The sequence below is a fragment of the Buteo buteo genome, chromosome 1 (genome assembly GCF_964188355.1).
Source record: "Buteo buteo chromosome 1, bButBut1.hap1.1, whole genome shotgun sequence".
NCBI lineage: Eukaryota > Metazoa > Chordata > Aves > Accipitriformes > Accipitridae > Buteo > Buteo buteo.
Genome location: NC_134171.1, coordinates 48,984,315 through 49,004,510, shown reverse-complemented (window position 1 = coordinate 49,004,510; position 20,196 = coordinate 48,984,315). Strand labels below are relative to the sequence as shown.

General features: G+C 43.5%; 1 long non-coding RNA gene across 2 annotated transcripts in view; it reads left to right on the top strand.

The window, feature by feature from the left end:
* Positions 1-18,381, top strand: part of LOC142031814 (uncharacterized) — a 68,808-nt gene extending 50,427 nt beyond the window's left edge. For both annotated transcript variants that reach the window (XR_012650612.1, XR_012650613.1), the window contains 4 exons: positions 16,517-16,560; positions 16,844-16,986; positions 17,142-17,211; positions 18,150-18,381. This is a non-coding gene — a long non-coding RNA (uncharacterized LOC142031814). The remainder of the gene's footprint in view (positions 1-16,516; positions 16,561-16,843; positions 16,987-17,141; positions 17,212-18,149) is intronic.
* The last annotated feature ends 1,815 nt before the right edge of the window (positions 18,382-20,196 follow it).

Below are 20,196 nucleotides of genomic sequence, written 5' to 3'. Positions count from 1 at the left end.
AAGGATTGAAATATCATCCTGGGAAAATGGGTGGACCTTCCGGATGGTGTGTCAGAGATGGGACAAAATATAGCAACACAAAGGGCAAGGTGAAGGAAATGAAGACTTCGGTACAAATTTCTTTGATGACCCATCCTTATGTAACCTCCTACGCCAAAAAAAGGTTGCTCACATTATTAAGTTGTCTTTAATTAGGTGATCCCAAGCTATTTTTTCCATAGCATGTCAACCAAGTTCTATGTAAAGACTATATGTTGGCTAGAACTATTCCAGAGGTGCATCAGGCAATTTTTTCTGGGGTACACCTGCTTTTTCTACTGCAAAAATCAAAAGTATGGACTGGATGAAGGGCAACACAGAAAGGGAATGGTTAATGCATATGAAGACTGTTCAATGTCTCCCTCAGGAACAGGGTTGTCTTTCCTGTCTTTCTCTGTAATGGCAGCGCTGCTTGAACCAAACTTTTCCATTTCAGGGGGAAAAAAAAAAAGATCATGAGGATTTTTAAAAAATATTTATGAAATTTTGGAAAAAATAAAATCAGTATTTGGGAATGTTTTGATTGGCAAGAAACCTTTGGCTGTTCTACCATTTGCTAAAAAGACTGATTTTTTTGAAAATTAAAATTTCCAGATGTTTGGAGGGGAGCTTATTAAAAAATGCTAAAAATATTTAAATATAAGAAATTCAATAATCTGATCTATATGCCTACATGCTGGATCTATATTTTAAAGTTATAGAGAATTATGATAAAGTATTAATATGTTTTCACCTCTGTATTCTCAGCTGTAGCACAGGAGGTTTATAGCAGGTACTTGTTATAAATGATTGTTCAGGAAGTATTTTCAAATCAGCTTCTTTCTGCATTGTTCTGCTCTAGATTGTCGAGACCTACTTTGCAGTGACTAGCAGAAGTTAGCGTTAGGCTGCGAAATGTATTTCCAGAAGTGGTGCAGTTTTCTGCGACTTGAGGAGTTGCAGGAGGGGGGGTATAGCTTTGCTTGCTCTTGTGTTCAGAACATAGCAACGGGGAGAGAGGAGACGTAGGACTTGTTTTTTCTGTAATCACTGGTGAGTCACTTAGAGAAAGTTTTTTAACTGGGGTCAGTCTAATTAAACTCATGATTCCAAATTAATGTGTCAGCCTATGCGGCATACATTTCAGAGGCCCCAGTCAGCCAGTTTATGCTGGCTTTGGGAGTAGAGACACAAGTTTCAAAAAACAGATTTAGGTGCTGAACGTCAGGCATCTGACTTTGAAAAAAAATATTACTTTTAATCTGTCTTGCTTCAGTTTCTTGTTAATGTGAGATCCCAAGTTGCAAACCAAGATTATCTTGATGTTTTCCTTTGCCTTTTTCAAGGAAAAATTCTTGCTGGCTTCTAATCAGCAGAGCTTTGGACAGAGCAAGGGCTGAGAATAGAATGATTAAGCCTTGGTTGAAACCTCTCTTGCTTCTTCATGACTTCCAGAACTCTGTTCTAAGTCACTCAGATGCACCTCCAGCACCAGGAATTTATCATCTGCTGACAGAGAGAGAGAGTAAAAAGCCATTAGTTTTATAGGAGCTTTCCCCTCTTGAAATTCCATTGCTGGTTGACTCTTTCTGAGAGATGATGTTGAAACTGAGAATAAATTCAGTTTCAACATTTTCATATTCTTCACAGTCACTGCCAGGAAAGCGCTCGAGTCTTATGCAATAACAGCCTGGACTCCGTTCAGCATTCGCTGTGGTCGTCACGACACTGTAATGATCTCAGCTCCATACATCCCGGGTGCTGGATGCAATCTGCTTGGATAGTCTTCTCCCCACAGAGCTGGAACTTCAGAAGCAGTTTCTGAGATGCACTCTCAGAACCTCCTCCCCCCACCACGCATGGCATTTCACCAGATGGACGAGGTGGCTATACCTACAGCAGCATACCTGCCCTGAACTGCTCAGCCCGAGTACTGGAGGCAGCCTCGCAGGCTGCAAGACCCAACCAGCAAGCAGGTAAAGGAGCCAGTGCTGCGTGCAGCTTTGCTGTGGACCCGAGATGGAGCAGCCCATGAAAGCCTGCATTCCCACCCAGTTTCTTGGTGCTCCAGTTGATCCTGCTGCAAATGCAGGCTCTTTGTACCCGCACAGCTCCTGGGAGATGCAGATGCCAAGGTGCAGGCGCTTCTTTCATGAATCCCTCTGTTGTTTAGAACACTAGCTAAACACCTGATTGGTTTTATGTTAATGTAGAAATATACACTATGTGATTCATAATGATATGAATTATGCATTTCATAATTCACCTTTCACTCTCCAGTTTTAGGGAAGGCTGCCTTGTAATCGTTTTCAAGAAGTTGCAGTGATTATTTTTTTTTCTTTTTTCCCCCCCTGCATCAGAGAGCTTGTTACCGACTTTTCATTCCAGAAGGAGATGGTGTTGTCTAATGGCTGGAACATTATAGCCTTGTCAGCTTGTTTTTGAACCCTCTCTGTTACTGCCCATATGACCTACAGCACAAGGGGCTAAGCTATTTCTGTATCATTTTTACTGTCTGTGAAAGAAGGTTAAAAACACCAACCTCGTGGGATGTTGTAAAGCTTTAATGGCTCAAAAGTACTTTGAAATGATCAGGTAAATGATAGCAAATAAATGCCCAGACAGTTATTAGAGCTTGCTAATTCTCTTCTGACACAAGATGTCTGGTCACTTTGAATTATCCCTTCTATGGTTCGGGTTTTTTAGTAGCTAAAGTGTGTTAGTGTGGAGAAACAGGAGTGGTTTGTGCAAACACAAAAACCCCTGAAGATGGAAAGAAACAGTACTTACAAGACACAGGAAGAGAATGACTCAGTAATTAGTTCTTGGAAGGGAGCATTTGATAGGGAAAGTGGATAAATTTAAAGGGCAGTCTTGGTTACAAAACAATCTCCAAATTACTTAATGTATTACCAATTTTTCTGTTATTTCAGCCCTACGAGGCAAAATGCTCCCAATTACTCAGGCGCAGATTCTTCTTTTAAGAAACCCAAGCAATCCAAAGCAAAATAACTTCTCCCTCATTGAAGGCATACCTCCATAGGCTCTCACCTCTCTCTCCGACCTCAAGGTTACTACGTGGAGATTATAATGAGAATGAGAATGAAACTTGATATATTCTTTGTCTTCAAACTTGTAGAATTGTGGTACCCAAAGGAATCAGTACTTTGTGATTTATGACTCCTCTACTTTGTTATGAAGAAACGTTGAACATCTTTATTTAATATGTTAGATATCATGTTATCCAAGTTTGGCTGCTGATTGCAACATGCTCACCCTTTATCCCCTAGAAGAGCAATACCTTTCTGTAACTTCCTACATTGCTATCAGCTTCACAATGCTATACCCTATTTGTATAATTGCAAGTTTTTCCAGTTGTCTGGGTAATTGTACCATCTGAGGGCTATTACACTGCTTTGTAGCCTGCAGATTCTTCTGGATTATTTCCGATGTTAATAAAATATTTTATTTTTGTGTTTAAAAAAAGGCCACAAACCTGATTTAAACTAACGTCAGTGTATGGTATGTGCTTCTCTTCTCAGAGGGGTCCCCCACAGCCCTTGACTGCACTTCCATTAACACCAAGAAAAATTCCTCTTCTGCTTGAAAGGGAGTAAGTGATAAAGTGCTAAAGTGCTGTTGGGGTGTGGGTGATAGCATTAAGCTGCACAGTATTTTTAACAGATAATACTGAAACATGAGGCAAACCTACAAAAAAAAAAAAAAGAAAGAAAGAAAGAAAGAAAAAAAAAGACAACCCCAAAAAATTTAAACTGAAACTTTGTTTAAGCCAACAACAGGACACCAAGCCAGGAATCAAACAGGTCTGTGCTCTGTTCTGCCTTTTGCCTGGAAATCATGTTCCATCCCAAGTCAACAGTTTAGCCAAGAAGCAAAACAACATATTTCTTAGGAGACAGTGAGTGAAGCTGTAAGTACTGCATCTGATTGACTGCGGGGATGCCGAGTTACTTGATTGCCTCAAGGTGCAAAGTTTTTAAGCATTATCTTTACTTTGTCAGCTTTAATTTATAATGCAAAGCTGACTGGTAAAAGGATTTGCTGCTCGGTCACGTCACTTTCTTTCCATTTCTTTTTGATTTGCATTTGGCTACTAGAGCAAAAATGACTATTTTTAGAAGCTTGAGGTGAAAACAGAAATTCACCAGGACAGTACTATACTAGTGAATCACAGCTTCGCTCTTCCAGGATGGTTCATTTGACTCTCATGATGAGAAAGGGACAAATTACCCCAGGAAGTGGGAAGCCTCTCCCTGCTCCTTCATCTCATGGAAATACACTTCTGTGTGCATGGTAGGTGTCACTTTCTGCAAGAGGGTAAAAAGTCACCTAACTAGAGATACAAGCTAAAGCCTGGCCTGAGTGCATATGGGCTCTGTGCAGCCTCTCAGCCTGAGCCCTGTAGGGAGACATGTAAGCTTAAGCCTTCGCAGCTGATATCTGCAGATTTCTCCACAAATGTAAATCCTACCAGTCAGAAATTGGAGGTCTAAAAAGTCTGCTTTATTTTGCTTACTCTGAATAAGGGGTCTCTTGCTTTTCAAGAGCATGATGGCTTGTCATCCCAATATAGTAAAACATGCTGTTACTTCTCTCTAGAGGATGTAAAAAACTGCTGTGACCTAAAAACCTCAAAGTCCTATGAAAAGGAAAGGATGAAAACAACAGAGTATTGCAAATCTCCTTTTGTTTAATTGAGAAAAACTGTTTAGGAGCCAGAAGGTGCTGCAGTAGTACTGGAGGATTAGATTTCAGGAATAGAAGTTTTTACAAATTTACAGTAACTTTCAGCATGTGCTTTTGTCCCATTGGCACAGCCATTGATATATGTGTTCTGTTGAACAGGGATAGGATTATACACATTCTTTAAATTAAGCACATCCTTAACTGCTTAGTTAAATCAGGGTCTTAGTGGGCTGGATACAATGCGAAGTACCTCAGATCCAAGGGTGTGCAAACAAGCTGGAGAATTCTAAAAAGAAATCTGAATTTAGGGTGCAACAGATTAAAATTCCTCTGAAAAAAGATATGCAAAGAACAAGTAAAAAAGCCAATGTGGCTTCACAAGGGACTGCTCAAAAAATCTGAGGTTAACAAATGAACTGTTCTGGAAATGGAAAACAGAGGTGGCAGCTACACAAGAACATTCTCTAAGTTACTGCTAGCAGGAAAAAATGAGAGTTAAAAGCCATGATGAGTTAAAGCTAGGCAAGGCAAAGCAATTCAGGGACAAGGAGGGGCATTTACAAGTATTTTAGTGGAATCCTGGGCAAATGTGAAATAGCCTGATAATCACTGAGAAGAGAGAAAGCTAAAACCAAAACCCCCCACACTGCAGATACTCAAGTTCCTTTTCAAACAATGTTAGCAGAAACATAGGGGTTTCAGGTCATAATTATATCTGGTAAAGTATCTACTGATTAAAACAGAATAAAGATGTCTCAAAGCCAAGAGTGCTTAAAAATCGGCAGATGAAAGTGCATGCATCTGACAGTGTCCAGTGTACAAAGAAACAGACAATGGGGAAGGATGGTGGTACCCTCTCTAAGCTAGGGAGTCCTGACAATTTCATCTAAAAAAATGTCACTCCTACCAAGGCTTGTACAGCCTTGCAAGAGCACTCTTCTGCCTAGCACAGCAATGGCTACGGAATGAGTCACAAGCCACTGTGGGGAAATAATTTTTCTGACTACTTCAAATATGTGTCAGTGGGCCACTTGCAGTAACATTTATGGTATTCGCGACTCTGAACTCATAAAGCCTTCTGGAGTATCCCTGAGATCCCACACTGAATTTCCACCCAGTTGTCTGGTTGTCTGCCATCTTTCATGTTGCCATCATGAGAGAGCATCTCCCTGATGAAAAAAAAATATACACGGTTACCATCTGGAAGAGCAAAGCTTGGCATGTATATCCTACAGCCACAAAACCATAGTCTCTGTCTATCTCATATACTCATTGCTTTAATAGAAATACATGTCCTGACATTTCTTCTCCTTTCTGTGTTCTGCAAGAAGTATTCAGCCATGGCAGCATGCAGACAGCCACCCACCCACCCACCACTGGCGTAGGCAGGAGCTGGAAACTCTTGTGCAAGGAGGTGACCCAAGAGAACAAGGGCTAAATGGGAGGCAGGTGAGACCAGGAGTGCCTCGGAGGGGAGGGTGCAAGGAATAGTAGGCTGGAGAGGGAGTAGACGCGGAGAGGGTGGATTGGTTGTCCAGCAGAGGCTGGGTTGGCAGCCATGCCCATGACCCCAGGACCTTAGGTCTGCACCCAGAAGGTGGGCACTGCTGGCTTGAGGTAGCCTGAAGGGTCTGGCCAAGGAGATGGAAGAAACAGTCCTGGATGAAAACAAGCTGAAGAACAAGGGGTTGAGTCAGGACTGGGAGAAAGGCCCATAACTGCCCTGAGGATCTGCAAAACAGCAAAATTTCTGAGTTCACTATTTCGCCGCTGCCAGCAGAAGCCTGGGGAGAACACTGGCAATCAGCCTGTCCCCATCCTCAGAGAGCTCTGGCATCCTGCTCAGACGTCTGCTTGCTTCTCCTTGCTCAGGTGCAGAAGCCCAGTGGTGCTTGTAGACAGTGAAGATCAAGATATTTTGCTATCGCTGCTCATCAGGTAGTGCTATCTGCCCTGCGTGTTGAGACAGAGAAAAATGTACCGTGTGGTGATGGCATTCAGGGCCCTTCTGTCCCTGGAAGATTTACTTGCAAAAGCCAAAATTAAATAGCATGGATGATTTTAATTCTGTACGTCCTCAGCAGTGTTTCTGGGGAAACCTCAGTAACACGTTTTGAACAGAGACTTCTGTGCATATTTTCCTGGCTTTACTTCCCTACCACCTTCTTCCTGCAGGCTACTTGTCTGGAAATATTTCCTTCTGGACTTTCTCCTTCCAGCTGTGCTCCTCTGCTTTGAAGCCTGGTGGATTCCTTCTTCTCAGTGCCCGAGTCCAGCAAGAAGCGCCAGAAGGGCAGGGGAGACCAGGCTCCTGGAGACCAGCGCAGGTGCATGGTTGCATGGTCCTGTTACATCCCAGCTGTGGGCAGAGTTGCTGAGCAAGAGCAAGGTGAACCTGGGGCAGGGCATCCCTCAGCATCTGCAAGCTGTACTTGTTCAGAGAGGGTTTCCAGGCATTTTTTCAGTAATTAAACCTCAAGCAGATTTGTAACATCGGGGATTTCAGCCTGGGCATTTGTAAGCATCTAAAGGTAGGGAATACAAGGAAGATTCAAATGAAGTCAGTAACAGGCAATGTCATCAATCCCACCTATAACTTAATTTTAGTAAGGCTGTAACTGCATGCTGAGAAACATTTTCAGCAAAAAAGTTACTTTAAGGAATTTTTCCGTAGCAAAATGGAGAGATCATTAGCAAAATTGCTGGATTCAAGTAGTATATATTAAAAAAGTGGTTGAGTGGTACCAATTGGACAAGTGTACATACTAGTTTTATGTTTATTTAAAGAAGGAAACATTAACATCATTAATGCCTTCCAGTGGCAGCTGATCTATAGCAACACCAGGATATTTCTAAACCAATGAGTAAACAAGTAGCAAGCTCCAGCTACATAATTTCTCTGCATCAAAATAGCAGAATCACTTACGTGAGTGAAATATTAGCAAAACCCTCACACTCTTCCCAGTTTAAAATTACAGCGTACCCCTTGAAGCCCTGTTGGCAGTAATTTGTTCACATGTGGAAAGATCTCTCTCCCTCTCCCTCCCTCTCACATATACGTGTGCTTTCTTTTTTAGAACTTAGAGTGATGTCTCATAGTGTGAGATTATTTTTTATGTGCAAAATTAGTGCACACCAGATATTGTTAAATAATAGGGAGGTTTCCAAATCAGACAGATGACAGAATGCTTGTTGTGCCTGCTTCGCAATGGCAAAAGCAATGTGCCATATGGTAGCCACATTTATTTATACCATGCCTTCTGCTACGCTTTTATGAGTGGAGGCACAGGGAGTGATACTTGTTTACTGCTATGTCCAAAATAGTATGAAGCTGGAAAAGACTGATAAACTTTCAACACTGTGTAGCTTGTCTATCTCTTAGATATGAGTAAATATTTCAGCTGTGGATACGTCGACCTAAGTAAACAGTGTTCCCTTGTAAAATGCTAGTAAATGAGTGTACGTCGTGCAAAGTCTGATGCTTTTACCGTGTATGTTAATAATAGAGAAGGGATGCCTCCGAATGTTTGAAGAACCAGACAGGGCCAGGTATATAAATTCAGGCTCTGCTGCATAGCATGCCACGAAGCGTGGTGCTTCCCTGGGCTTTTGTTTCAGCATCACCACTCAGTCCTTGTAGGTGAGCAAAAGGCAAAAAAATGATATAAGAAGTCTAGGAGTTCATGGATCTGCAGTTCACCATTGGCAGCGTGCCATGGCGTGGCACATCCGTGGGGACAGCAGCTCTTGGTCGCTCTCCGTTTTGGTCTCACCCTGCATCATGCGCAGGTGATGGGTGTATTCAGCTCACATCCCATTGCTAGGCAGTAAATGGCCTCTGCTTCTCTGCTGCAGCACTCAAGTCATCTGTGTGAAATGCAGTTCCTGGAACCCATCAAATAGAACCTTAGGTTTTATGCATTGGTGAGAGGTTTATGAGGCCATCTGTCTTGAACCGATGACCTGGTACAAAGTGTTTTCTCCAAAAATTAGACAGTATTTCCATAAATATAACTTCTGGTATGAATTTCTGAGTTTTGCTATTTTTCTCTTCCAGTGAATAATGGAAATAATTTGATAGCTCATAAGTGGCACTAAGGAAAATTTCAGTGTCAGGAATAATTTTGAGTCTGTTTCAGTATGCACACTGAAAATGCTGTTAGCTGTGTTTTACAAATTATGGATTGTAATTTGAGACTTTTAGTAGTGTGTTTATATGCTGTCTATCCGTCTATCTATTTCCAGGAGCCAAAGCAAAGCTCATCTTGTCACTGCTGATCTCCCTCACTTAATTCCTCATTTCACTTTGATCTGTCCAGGATATCTCTGGGCTCTCCCTTTGCCATCATATCTAACGGACTTCAGAATCTTATGTAGAATTTATTAAATAATTCCTGAGAGGCAGAGAAGTACAGTTTTCCCAATTATGATTAAGGAACTGAGACGTTTGTGTGGAAATAAATGGGATTCAGGTGCTAAATAGTTTCCAGAGTTGGTCTGAGAGGTTTTAGACTACTGGGACAGGCTGATATGCATGTTGAAAAGCATTGCGAGAAACCTGTATGAATCTGTAGGTGCCAATGCGTTTTGAAATCTCATACTAAGAAACTCATCCAAGGGCCAAGGTTCAACACTGCAAACATTATCCCATTCTTATTTTAACATTTCGATGATGTTGTGATTATATTTGGCTTTTTATGTTTGGCTTTTTTGGTTGGTTTTATCTTGTGCCATCTTAAAAACTGTCAGCTTAGTAATTAATTAATTCACTCAGCATGAATGGATTTTACAGTGATATAAGTATCAACAAGGATTTTTCTGCCAAGACTGCGGTAGTGTTAGATGCTGTGTAACTCTCAGGGTGAACATGTGTTGCAGCAAATTGAAAAACAGGAGTCTAAAGGTAAACTTCTGGATTCATATGGAAGCATCTATAAAGCCATTTTTTTCAGACATGCTGGGTATTTGTCAAGTATATGTCACACAGAAAGACATATTTATCTTTTAAGAACCATTCACATGTTTCTGAGTTTACCAGCTTACCTCATCATGCACTTGCGAGAAGAGATTGATCTACAGGTTAATTATTTCATAGTTTCTATATGTTCGATAGTCCCTAAAAGACCAGGAAAGAGGTGAAATCTTGTACCCTAGGGCAAGACCACAGAACATGCTTAGGAGTAGCTGGAAGATGCACCAGCTTAGAAATTAAAGTAGTAATAATAATAAAAAAATATCAAAGTGATAACATCTTGTGGGCAGTATTAAAAAACAATCCAAACCGAGACCAAACATTGATGATTTTTCATACAGAGCAATGCACATGGTAAAGCTTTTCTCCTGTCATTCATTTTCAGTGAGCAGTTGAATTTCTCAGAAAAAAGAAGCACATGAAGATTTTGACATCAGTGTGGCCAATTTATTTTATTGATCCAATTATAAGAGCAGTGCGAAACTGTGCTAAAAAGCTGTGGCCAAAGTGAATGCCGGTGCCCCTTCCAGCTGTTTTGCTGCATGCTAGAAAGACAGGACAAGGCGCGCGTGTCCAAGTCTCCATGGCATTCGTACAGCCTGCACCTTCTCCCCGTGCTGGAGGACAGCACCCTGCTCCCCGACACTTTTTGGGTGTGCTGCCCACCCTGGTGCTGGTCCCCAGCAGCCTGGCACGGCATGGCTGGCTCCCAGCGGAGGTCCACGCTTGGTGGCCGATGGTCCCTGCTTCTGGGATTAGAGCTGCTTTTTGTGTGGGGGCCGGCTCATGGAAAATGCGTGACTGGTCCCTCGGGAAGGCTGCCCCTCTCAGGCAGGACCAATGCAGCTCATAGGGATGTAAGTGCGCGGGATAGAGATGTCAAAAGGTTAAGGGATTCCTAAGAAAAGCCCAGCTTTCAGCAATCTGGATATTTATACAAGTAATCCAAAACTCTTGGGCTTGCAAAAGCTACTTTTTAAATTGGTCTCATTAACTCTTTTTATTTGCATGCCTCAACAAATAGTTTTTTTACGTGAAAAAGATGTTAACAGAGGTTCTCTGCTTTGCTGATTACAGATTTATGATTTTTGAATATCTGTTACAATATTTTGTGGCTTTCTATTTCTATTTTTGGCTTTTTGGCTTAACCCAGGCCAGTCAACTCAGCCTCTTGAGGTAACGGAGAAACTACAGAATATTACTTAACAGCGAGCAAAAGCAGTGCTATACAATAGCATTGCAGATGATTTCAGCAAGTTCCCACCTCTGAATTCATCAGATTTCTTGGAAGAAAAGAAATTTTGTCCTGAAAATAAAAGATACATGTCCACAAAGGGCATCAAATGTTCCTAATATGGCCATTTTAATTTCATTTTTATATTTTTAATAAATGCTCACAGATTAATAGAGAGTGAATTCCTGGATACTTTGGACTATAAATTTCTCAGTCAGCCTTTCTCTGGCAGTGTTACAAAACAGGTTTATTTTAATTTAAAGCCATGCTGGGAAGCATGGGATGTTTATACACTCAATTCAGATGTTCTGCCCACGAGGAGCCGCTGTATCCTCAGGATAACCTTTTGCCTTCCCACTGTCCCAGTCCCTGCACCAGGCTGCCCTCCTGCAGGTTCTTCCCCAGACCTGGAGAAGGAAGGATGGCCATCCCCGTGGCTCGGGCTGCCTCTCCTTGTCCCGGCATATGGCTGCTCTCACTCCGCGCTGTGCTCCTGAGCCCCTCGGCTGCTGTCTTCACCGTCCCCCTTTGCTGCTTGGGGCCGTCTGCCCCATCCAGGCTCGTGCGACCCAGCCTGCCCTTGGGGCTGATGCTGCTCTGCCTGGCAGTGGCAGAGGGGACAAGGGCTGGGTGTTTGGGTTGGGTTTTTTTTCGTGAAAAGCGTGCAGAATGAGCATTGCCAATTGCTTTGTGCTACTGTTTCATCGTGCAGAGGTGAGCCCGTGGGTAGCAGCAATAGTTATTTTGAGGTGTCAGTGCCAAGAAGTGTGAGGAGTGTGAAAGAAAAGACAGAAGGTTGGCTGTGCACAGCAACACACAGCCTGAAAAAGCATAGAGAAATATCAGAAAATGCTAATTCCTGGGCTATAAACGACTGGCATTTAGAGAAGAAGGAAAAATTTCAACCTAAAAAAAAAGGAATCCCCGGAGTGGGAATATTTTAGTCTGCACATTGATCATTTATTACAAGCTGAAATTTGTAAGTGGTCTGACACAGATTATTTAAATCTCATCTCTCACTGCATTGACACATTCTAGCTCTGCTCTCTGGCTGCTTTTCCACCTGAGGTGCTGGTGGGTCTGCAGCGGGCCAGTGCTGAGGGGCTGAGGTTGCTCCTGCTGCACTGAGTTCAGTTTTGCTGTCCATGTCCTCCAATGCCACAAGGGTGGGAGAAGCCCACCTGGCTCCCTCCTCCAGGACGGTGTCCCTCGGTGTGCAGGCAGACCCCGGCGGCAGTGTGGGTGAAGGACGCCAGCTCCATCTCTGACCGCTTGCCATGCGCTCACTGGGACCAGTGCTGGGCAGCCCTGCTCCGGTGACAGCAGGATGCAGCCCGCTGAAGGTGATTATGACAGCCAGGTACCGCGAGTGGTGCGGAGAGGGCTTGTTACACTGCGGGGGGGGATTTTCAGGCTTGGTTTTGCTGTGATTAATAATGAAAATAAAATAAAATGAAACAGGTTATTTGCAGAAAGGAAAGTGAGTCTAAGCTGAGGGTTGCAGGGCCTGGAGTCCCAGCAGCTGAAATCCCAAGTGCTCCCAATGTCAGGGGGATGCCGCTGGCCGCTGGTGCCTGCGTGGCTCAGGAGCTCGGTGCTGCCAGCCGAGAGCCAGGCCTTCCCCTGGATTTGAGGAAACGTCTGCTTCTTGGTGAATTGGAAAATTATGGCAAGAAGTAATTTTGCTGGGACAGCCCCGCACTTGCAATCGTCTGGACACTACATCCCTTCCGGCTTGCAGAACGTGGCTATGGTATGCCCCATAGGGCACAGATGCTGGCCCAGAAGGCCCCCCCCTGCTGCGGTGGCAAGCGCCCAGTCAAAATGAGACCATTTCTTCGGCTGACCAGAGCTCGGTGTGTCCCTTGCTGGGTTTCCCTTGCCTAGAAAGCTCCCAGGTTGGAAAGAAGTCAATGTACAGGAACCAAACCACTGGGGAGTGATTCTGGGGGCTTCGGGGATGAGCAGGATGCTGCTGAGCACTAAGCACTGCTGCTGCTTACTGGGAGCCACGAGCAGGCAGGAAGGCAGGACCCATCCTGCACTGACCCACCACGGGGACAGCACCCACACTCAGCAGCCCATGGCCAGGAGGAGGCAAGCGCAGTGCAAAATTGCCTCCAATCTCTCCTTGCTGGTTGCGGGGTACCACCAGCCACCTAAAGCAGTAAGTGCTTTCTGTAAGTGCTTACAGAAAGGAAGAAGTTGAAAGTTAGTGGGTGTAATCAGGAAACCCAATACACCAGGTGGAAACAACCAACGTCAGTTATAATTCAAGCTGGATTTCTATTACACAAAGAATTTTTAAATTATGGAGCAATTTCCAAGGTCAGCAATAAAAAGCGGTACACATCAGCTCAAGGGAAGATAGACAAATTTATGGAAAATGAGGAAACCTGAGAGATAGCCACTGGCTGGATTTATGTGGCTGGAAATAGATGCTGAGATATCAATTTGTCTGTATTACTTACTGTCACAAATGTAGGTTTAGATGAACCATTGCTTCTGGCTCTGACATACCTACGCTTTAGTAAAAAACAATTGCTTCCATAATACAGGAAGAAACGATGGAATGATAAAATCTAACTGTATGGGAAACAAGCTTTCTGTATGAAACTTGTGGTTTGCTCTCCATTTTGTAAGACTTAATCTTCTCTTTACAGCGGGGATTTTTTGGCAGCTCTGGTGATTCTGCATCATGTTTGTGTATGTTTTGCCGTAGGGTATAACCTCATTTTGTTCCTAGTTTCGACACAAAGGATAGAATAAGTAAATATGAGTGTATGTGAAGTATACACACACAGATGCATACACATACACACAAATATATATATATGTGCTTAGCAGTAGGTATTTGCAAAACCAGACAAAAGATGGTTCTGTGACACTGCAAGCATCCTACAGACTACCAACAGCAATTTCCTAGCGTGCATGGGCTTAAAGATTTTTAAAGGGAATCTTCAGAGACCGTAGCATACCGTTTTCTGGTATATTGAGTTTCTGATTAGATTTCCTTGGGTTTTTTTAATGCAGCCTGCCTAATTCTTTTCCTTTCAAGCCTTACTCTTGGGTGACAGGAGCTCACTTGCTCTGGTCCATCTTTCTTAGGACAGTTCAAAGCACTGAGGTTTTGGGTGCTCTGGTCCTCTTCAAGCTAGTCCTCCTGCTGCAAGAAGGATATGGGTGATGTGGCCCTGGCCAGGCCACCAGCCAGCAGCAAACACCCAAGTGTGTATCTGGACGTTACACTCTAACCCAGACCTCAGGCTCCTTGCAGGACGTCGGTGTCATGTCTTGAGAACAGAAGGGTTTGTGTTAACAGGTCTAACTTCACATAAAGCCATATGCACCCAGGATGACCTGGAGTGCCATGTGGCGAGCCAAAGGCACTGATGAGTACTCCAAATTTTCATGCAAAATATTATGAAAATAACAAGAAGTGTTTCTTGGAATGACTGGGAATTAGAATTGGAGAGTTGTCCCTGAGATATTAAACCTTTCCTTCCATAGGGTCCTGTGGAGGGAAGCTTACAAATACTCTTCAGGGCTATATATTCAACACAGGCCTTGTTTGGTTTTTTTTTCCTGTTAACCAATTATTATTTTTTTAAGATAGAGATTATGAAATCACATTGACTGATTTTTGAACATTGCAATACATGTTTTTTTCTGTCCAAGACAATAAAACGTATTACAAGTGCCTTTTTAATGAAAGAGAAAGCAAGGCCTTCACGTCCTGCAACATCTGCTGGGAACATAATCTAAATTGAAAACGTATGCTGTTCTTGTGGGGAGGGAGAGGGAGAGGTCTTCCAGTGACAGGAAGTATCCAAAAAAGTTAATGCTGAAATCAGTAAAAAAATCATGCGTGACAGGAGGAGAATGAACACATAACCTTTCTTTTTTTTTTTTTTTTTTTTCCTGGGGGGTGGGGTGGTGATGGCCAAAGACAAGAGAGGGATGGGTGAAGTGGGGAAGTGGGATATCTGTGTATTGACAGAACTGTTTATTTGCTCCTGGCAGAAATAAATCCCAGCGTATATTCCCTCTAGCTTTTTCTTATTTATAAAGATGGAAAGCCTAATCTGTTGCCAAGACCCATTATCCCTCGACTTGAGTCAGACAGTATAACTTGGTTATTGAATCAGGGAATACTGTGTGTTTTATGAGGACAGAAGGGAAAAGAGATGTTTACTCTTGTAACCTTCCTCTCTTTATTAGTGTGTATCATTACCACCACTACCAAAATGAAAGAGCTCGTATTTTAGCCATAGCAGAACTAGGCAAATAAATAAATAACATCTATTGAAAAATAATTAAGTTGCCCTGTACTCCACCACCTGTGAGGAGGTGGGACGGTTTTGTGATGACGTTCACAGCATTTCCAAAACGCTTCTGATTTTGATGTGCCATGTGGTTTATCTTCATCTTCCCAGGTGGGAAGAGCACTAGTTAGCTCGATTGTACCTGTGCTAAGTTTGAAAACATTTCTTAAGTGTGCTTTATGCCTTGCCTGAGCTCAAGCATCTCTAAGTACTTCCAATCTCCTCATAAATACACCTTTGTATTCTGCCTAATATATAAACATCACGACCCATGTCTGAGAATGTTGGGAATTTTATTAGGTTCATAAAGTTTTAGTTGCGGTCTAGCCCAATGGGTCCAAAATAAATAAACACAGAGAGCAAAAAGAGTAACAATTTTGTACCTATTTCTTCTCCCCTCCCTTGAGAGTTTCCCCAGTACTGGTGAAGTACTTGCCATGGTGTTTTCTGTGGCTTGCTATCAAAGTATCTGCAGTAAGCAAAAGGCAGATGCAGAGAGGAAACCTGAGAAAAGTAACTGAAATGGGCCTATTCATACCTTTCACTGATTTCCTCGATCTCTTTCCACCTTAAGGACTGAGAAAAAATTGTGAATAATTGTGACTGACTTGTGACAGCCGCGTTCCCTCTATTGCTGCTGTGGGTGCAGCTGCTTGATTGGGACAGCTTCCTAAGCCTATGGATAGAGCGCGTAAAGAACCACCATGGCACGACAGAAACCTCTCTCTTAGCGTATAGTGAGACCTAAATCTTGGACTGACGTCTTCAGTCTGGGGTGGCCCTTGCTCTGGCTCTGGACAGAGAGCCGTGGTTGCTCCTGCCTTAGCCCACAGCTTTCACCACCGGCAACTAAGGTGGATGCAACAGTACAGAAAAGAAGCTATCAGTGCCACCAACGATTTCACCTGAGCTATGGATGAGTGCGGTCTTTGCTTCAGGATCTTATACTCCATAGATATTTCAGGCATCTCTCGCTCAGCAGAGCCATGCTCAGGACATGCAGGGTATAGAGGACAGACGCTGTCATTCCTGCTGTCTTTGTGGAAAGGTGTTGTGTTATTGTGAGACAAATCCAAGCGCCATGAAGCAATCATGCCCTTTAAAATGATTCTGTTGTGAGCCTTCAACCTGTCAGAAAAGTATAGCCCAGCAGACTTTTTAAAACCAAGGATCAACAAGCCAAGGCTCACATGAGAATCAAAACCATGGCTTAGGGCAGTTACAAAGCTAACTATATGAATTTTTGCACGTCTATTGCAGGAACACCAGAGCCAGAGATACCACTTTGCAGGAAGAATTGGAAGGTAAAACTTTAAAGATCAAGCCCCAAAGAGCTTTCTGTTTGTTTATATGCACTGCACCTATTCTGTTTCAAGGCTGTTGGAAAATTATTTCTGGAATGTAGCAAATGGCATAATACATGTTACAGATCCCACTTACACTGCATTGGGGGGGATAGAGGCATCTTTTTATTGTTCAAGAACTTTTACAAAGGAAAATATTTGTTTAGAGCAGATAACTGTAACTGACCTACAATTACAAACCAAATAAGACCATGCTAATTTTTTTTTATTTTTCTCAACTTAGAGCTACACAGCTCACGCTTAGGATTGGTCGGAAATTTTTCAGCAAATCAGAATTTTGTTGGAAACCTCCCCACAGCTTTCAGGGTCCAAGATACCCAGGCTCTTGAAACGCCTTGGATTTGACAGACTTCTGCAAGCTCAAAGGTGAGTTTCTGCCAGGTATGGCCACAGGTGGGAGCTGCCAGGCCCTTAACCCTAGGGCAGATGCATCTGCAGGGTGGCAGAGGGTTGTTTTCATTTGGACTGAGGAATGATGAGTCTCCCCATCCTGCTCGGTGGTCAACTCTTCTGGACAAAAGTGGGTTGTACAGGACCAATCTATGGACCAGCTCTAAGAGGGGGAAGGACAGACATGGAACCCAGATGGAGGTAGGTGCCTTCCTTCAACAGGGCGTAGATGTTGGTTAGACCTTAAGTGCTTGTCTCACTGCCGTGCGCTGGCTGATTTCCACTGTCTCCTGCTCATCCTACCCATTCCCAGCACCCAGGTTTGCATGGGAGGGAGACTGCCTACCCCTGATGCGGGGTGGGGGCAGCGAACATATGCCCTCCTGGGCTCCTTCAGGCGTGGGAGCTGAGCAGAGGCTTCACCCTTGGCTCAGCTCCTGGCTGGGAGGAGGTGGAAAAGCAGGGCAGCCAGCACCGAGCTCCAGGGCAGGCAGTCCCCTTGTCCCCACACAGCTGGTCACCAGCAGGCCAGGTGTCCCTGTGGGTCAGCAAGACTCTGGCTGTGGGCCCCCAGCGAGCTTGTAGCCATCGCTAAAACCTTCTGTTTCTCCCACCTTTTTTTTTTTTTAACCTTTTTTTTTTAATGCAAGTGCAAAAGCCCAAAATGACTAACGTTCCTTCCAAGACAATGACCACAAAACAGAGAATCAAACCCACAGAAATGCTTTCTTTTAAAAATTACTCACATTTCATCAAGCTTTGCTTATACCAAGGTGACACAGCCAAACCCACTGATGCTTCAGCTATGTGGCCTGAGAAATGCAACTGCATTAACAAAGCTGCTCTCAGATGTAGAGCAACACTTTTCATCTTTGTTAAAATACCACATTGCTACTCCATTCCTAGCCTGTCAGCATCCCTTCTCACTGGCCCTTCTGCCTGTCCCACTGGAAATTAGGTATATGTTGCCAAGCTCCTTAGAGCTATACGAGCTAAATATTCACCCCAGAACGCCTTAGAGATGTGAGGAGAACTGCTTCTTTGCTCTTCCTTTTTCAGAAACCTAACTAAAGCTTGCTATTGTGCGACTTATTTTTTTCTTTTATTAATAACACTATATTTCATTTCATCCTACACAGCAACAGTTGCAGGCGGCTGCCCAACACTTGTACTCTTAAAAAGGGAAAACAATACAAAGAGAGGATGTCCCTGGAGGGAGATCATGCCCTGCCCCAGCTGCTCACACATGCAAGACAGATTTTTTTCAAGCACAACAGCCAGTTGGGAACATGACTGCCATACATGCCCTTGGAAACACCCATCTTTGCCCTGCAAGTATTTGGAAACTTTGCTTCCACTGCCGCAAGGGTAGTTAGGGACTTTACTGGTTTTGAGCACTGGCATTTCACCTGAATGAGTATATCAATGGTCAGTGGTGTGACAGAGGGTGTGACACATTCAGGGTGGGACATACGTACATACCCCCATGGGGTAATCATGTTTGAAGAGAAGGGCCAGTTTCTTCTACCCTGTCCTGACTGGAGCTGAGCAGTCTCTGACAGATGAAGAGGGACTTGCACAGAAAGTGAGCAGGATCTGGCAAGCAGTTTTGTTGTTCTGCTTTTGGCAGTTTAGCAAAAAACAACCTCTGTAGTCCAGTAGAAACCTAAGCAGTTAGATACTTGCTCAACATCTGTGTCCTTGGGATATCCTTCTTATTGAAATGGTTAACATTTTAGAGCATATAGCTTGTGCGACAGCTGGGAAAGGTAATGCTGAGGTTATTAGCAACTGCTGCAAGAGTCAAACAAAAATAATGGCTGGCTACAAAACCCAGAAATTTCTACAAATTCTGCAGATAAGCAGAGGTCACTGGGGTCTACAGGATGCAAGATGTGTGCCATGGGGACCAGAGACCCTATGGGGAGAGGCAGGAAAGGTGTAAGACTCATGGCACAGCAGCCTAGCTCTTCCCTGGGGGTGTGCTGGCGCTGAACATCTGGAAGCAGCGTGGGTGCACAGTTTGGATGCTTTGGCACAGTCCCCAGGGTCAGTGTACACCTGATGCTGTCTGTGTTTTCAGTCTCATCCTTGCCCCCAGCAGCTAAGAAATCTCGGAGATAATTGGGTCTTCCAGTGGCCTGTAATGAAAGGGACATTCTTCCTTCACAGAGGTGTCTTTATAAAGCAGCAACCAAAGTAAATGCATACAGTTGTGTCCTATTTCAAAATGTGCTATAAAAAACAAGAACTAAGCTGTGAACCAGAAGCAGTTTGGATGACAGTATATTTTTGCCATTGAATACTTTAGATCAGCTGTTGTCGACGACAAGAAACTCTTATGTACTGGAAGAAGTTGCCCATAGACTATATATGCCCATAGAGTTTTGAAATCAATGGACTGAGATTCAGGAGGAAAGGTTCAGCTGCCGACCTCTCCACAGGCTTCCTTTGTCCCTTAGTTCTCCGCCTATGAAACAAGGAAGCAATATGCAGGAGAATGCAGGGATAAGCATATCCTTACAACTTACGACTTAATTTAAGGTTTTGGTGAAGCAAGCACTGGCATTTATCACAGTTCCACCAATAAAACCTGTCCAAATAGCACACAGATGCTAAAATGATGGGAACAGCATTTTTGCATAAGTATAAATGTTTTCCTGTAAGCAAAACAGAACCATCAGTAGCTGTCATGTTGCTATCTCAACGTGGTGAAAGCAGAGGTGCAGTTTATCACAGAAGAAACATGTCAGAACCATTTCATTGGCAGAATATTTAATTTTTTATTTAGTGAGTGATTAGAATCATCAAACTATAGAAAAACATAGATTGGAAAGGATGTTTGAAGGTCATCTGCTCCAACCCCATGCTGAAAGCAGAGCTGACTTGACAATTAGATGAGGTTACCCATGGCCTTGTTTGGTGAAGCTTTGCATCTCTCAGGGAGCAGGGATGCTGCAGCCTCTCTGGACAGTCTGTCCTGTGCTTAACTGCCTCCCGCAAGAAGAATCTTCTTCCGCGAGAAGAATCCTCTTCCTTCTTCCAAGAGACAGGTAAGAAAAGACCTACTTCCTGACTCCCAGAAAAGCCCAGGTATAAGTTGGACACTTCACTCTTTAGGCATCTTAAAATGCAGGTAGCTGTGCACATGCCTGGAGATAAAAGACTTCTGCTTTCCAGAGCTTG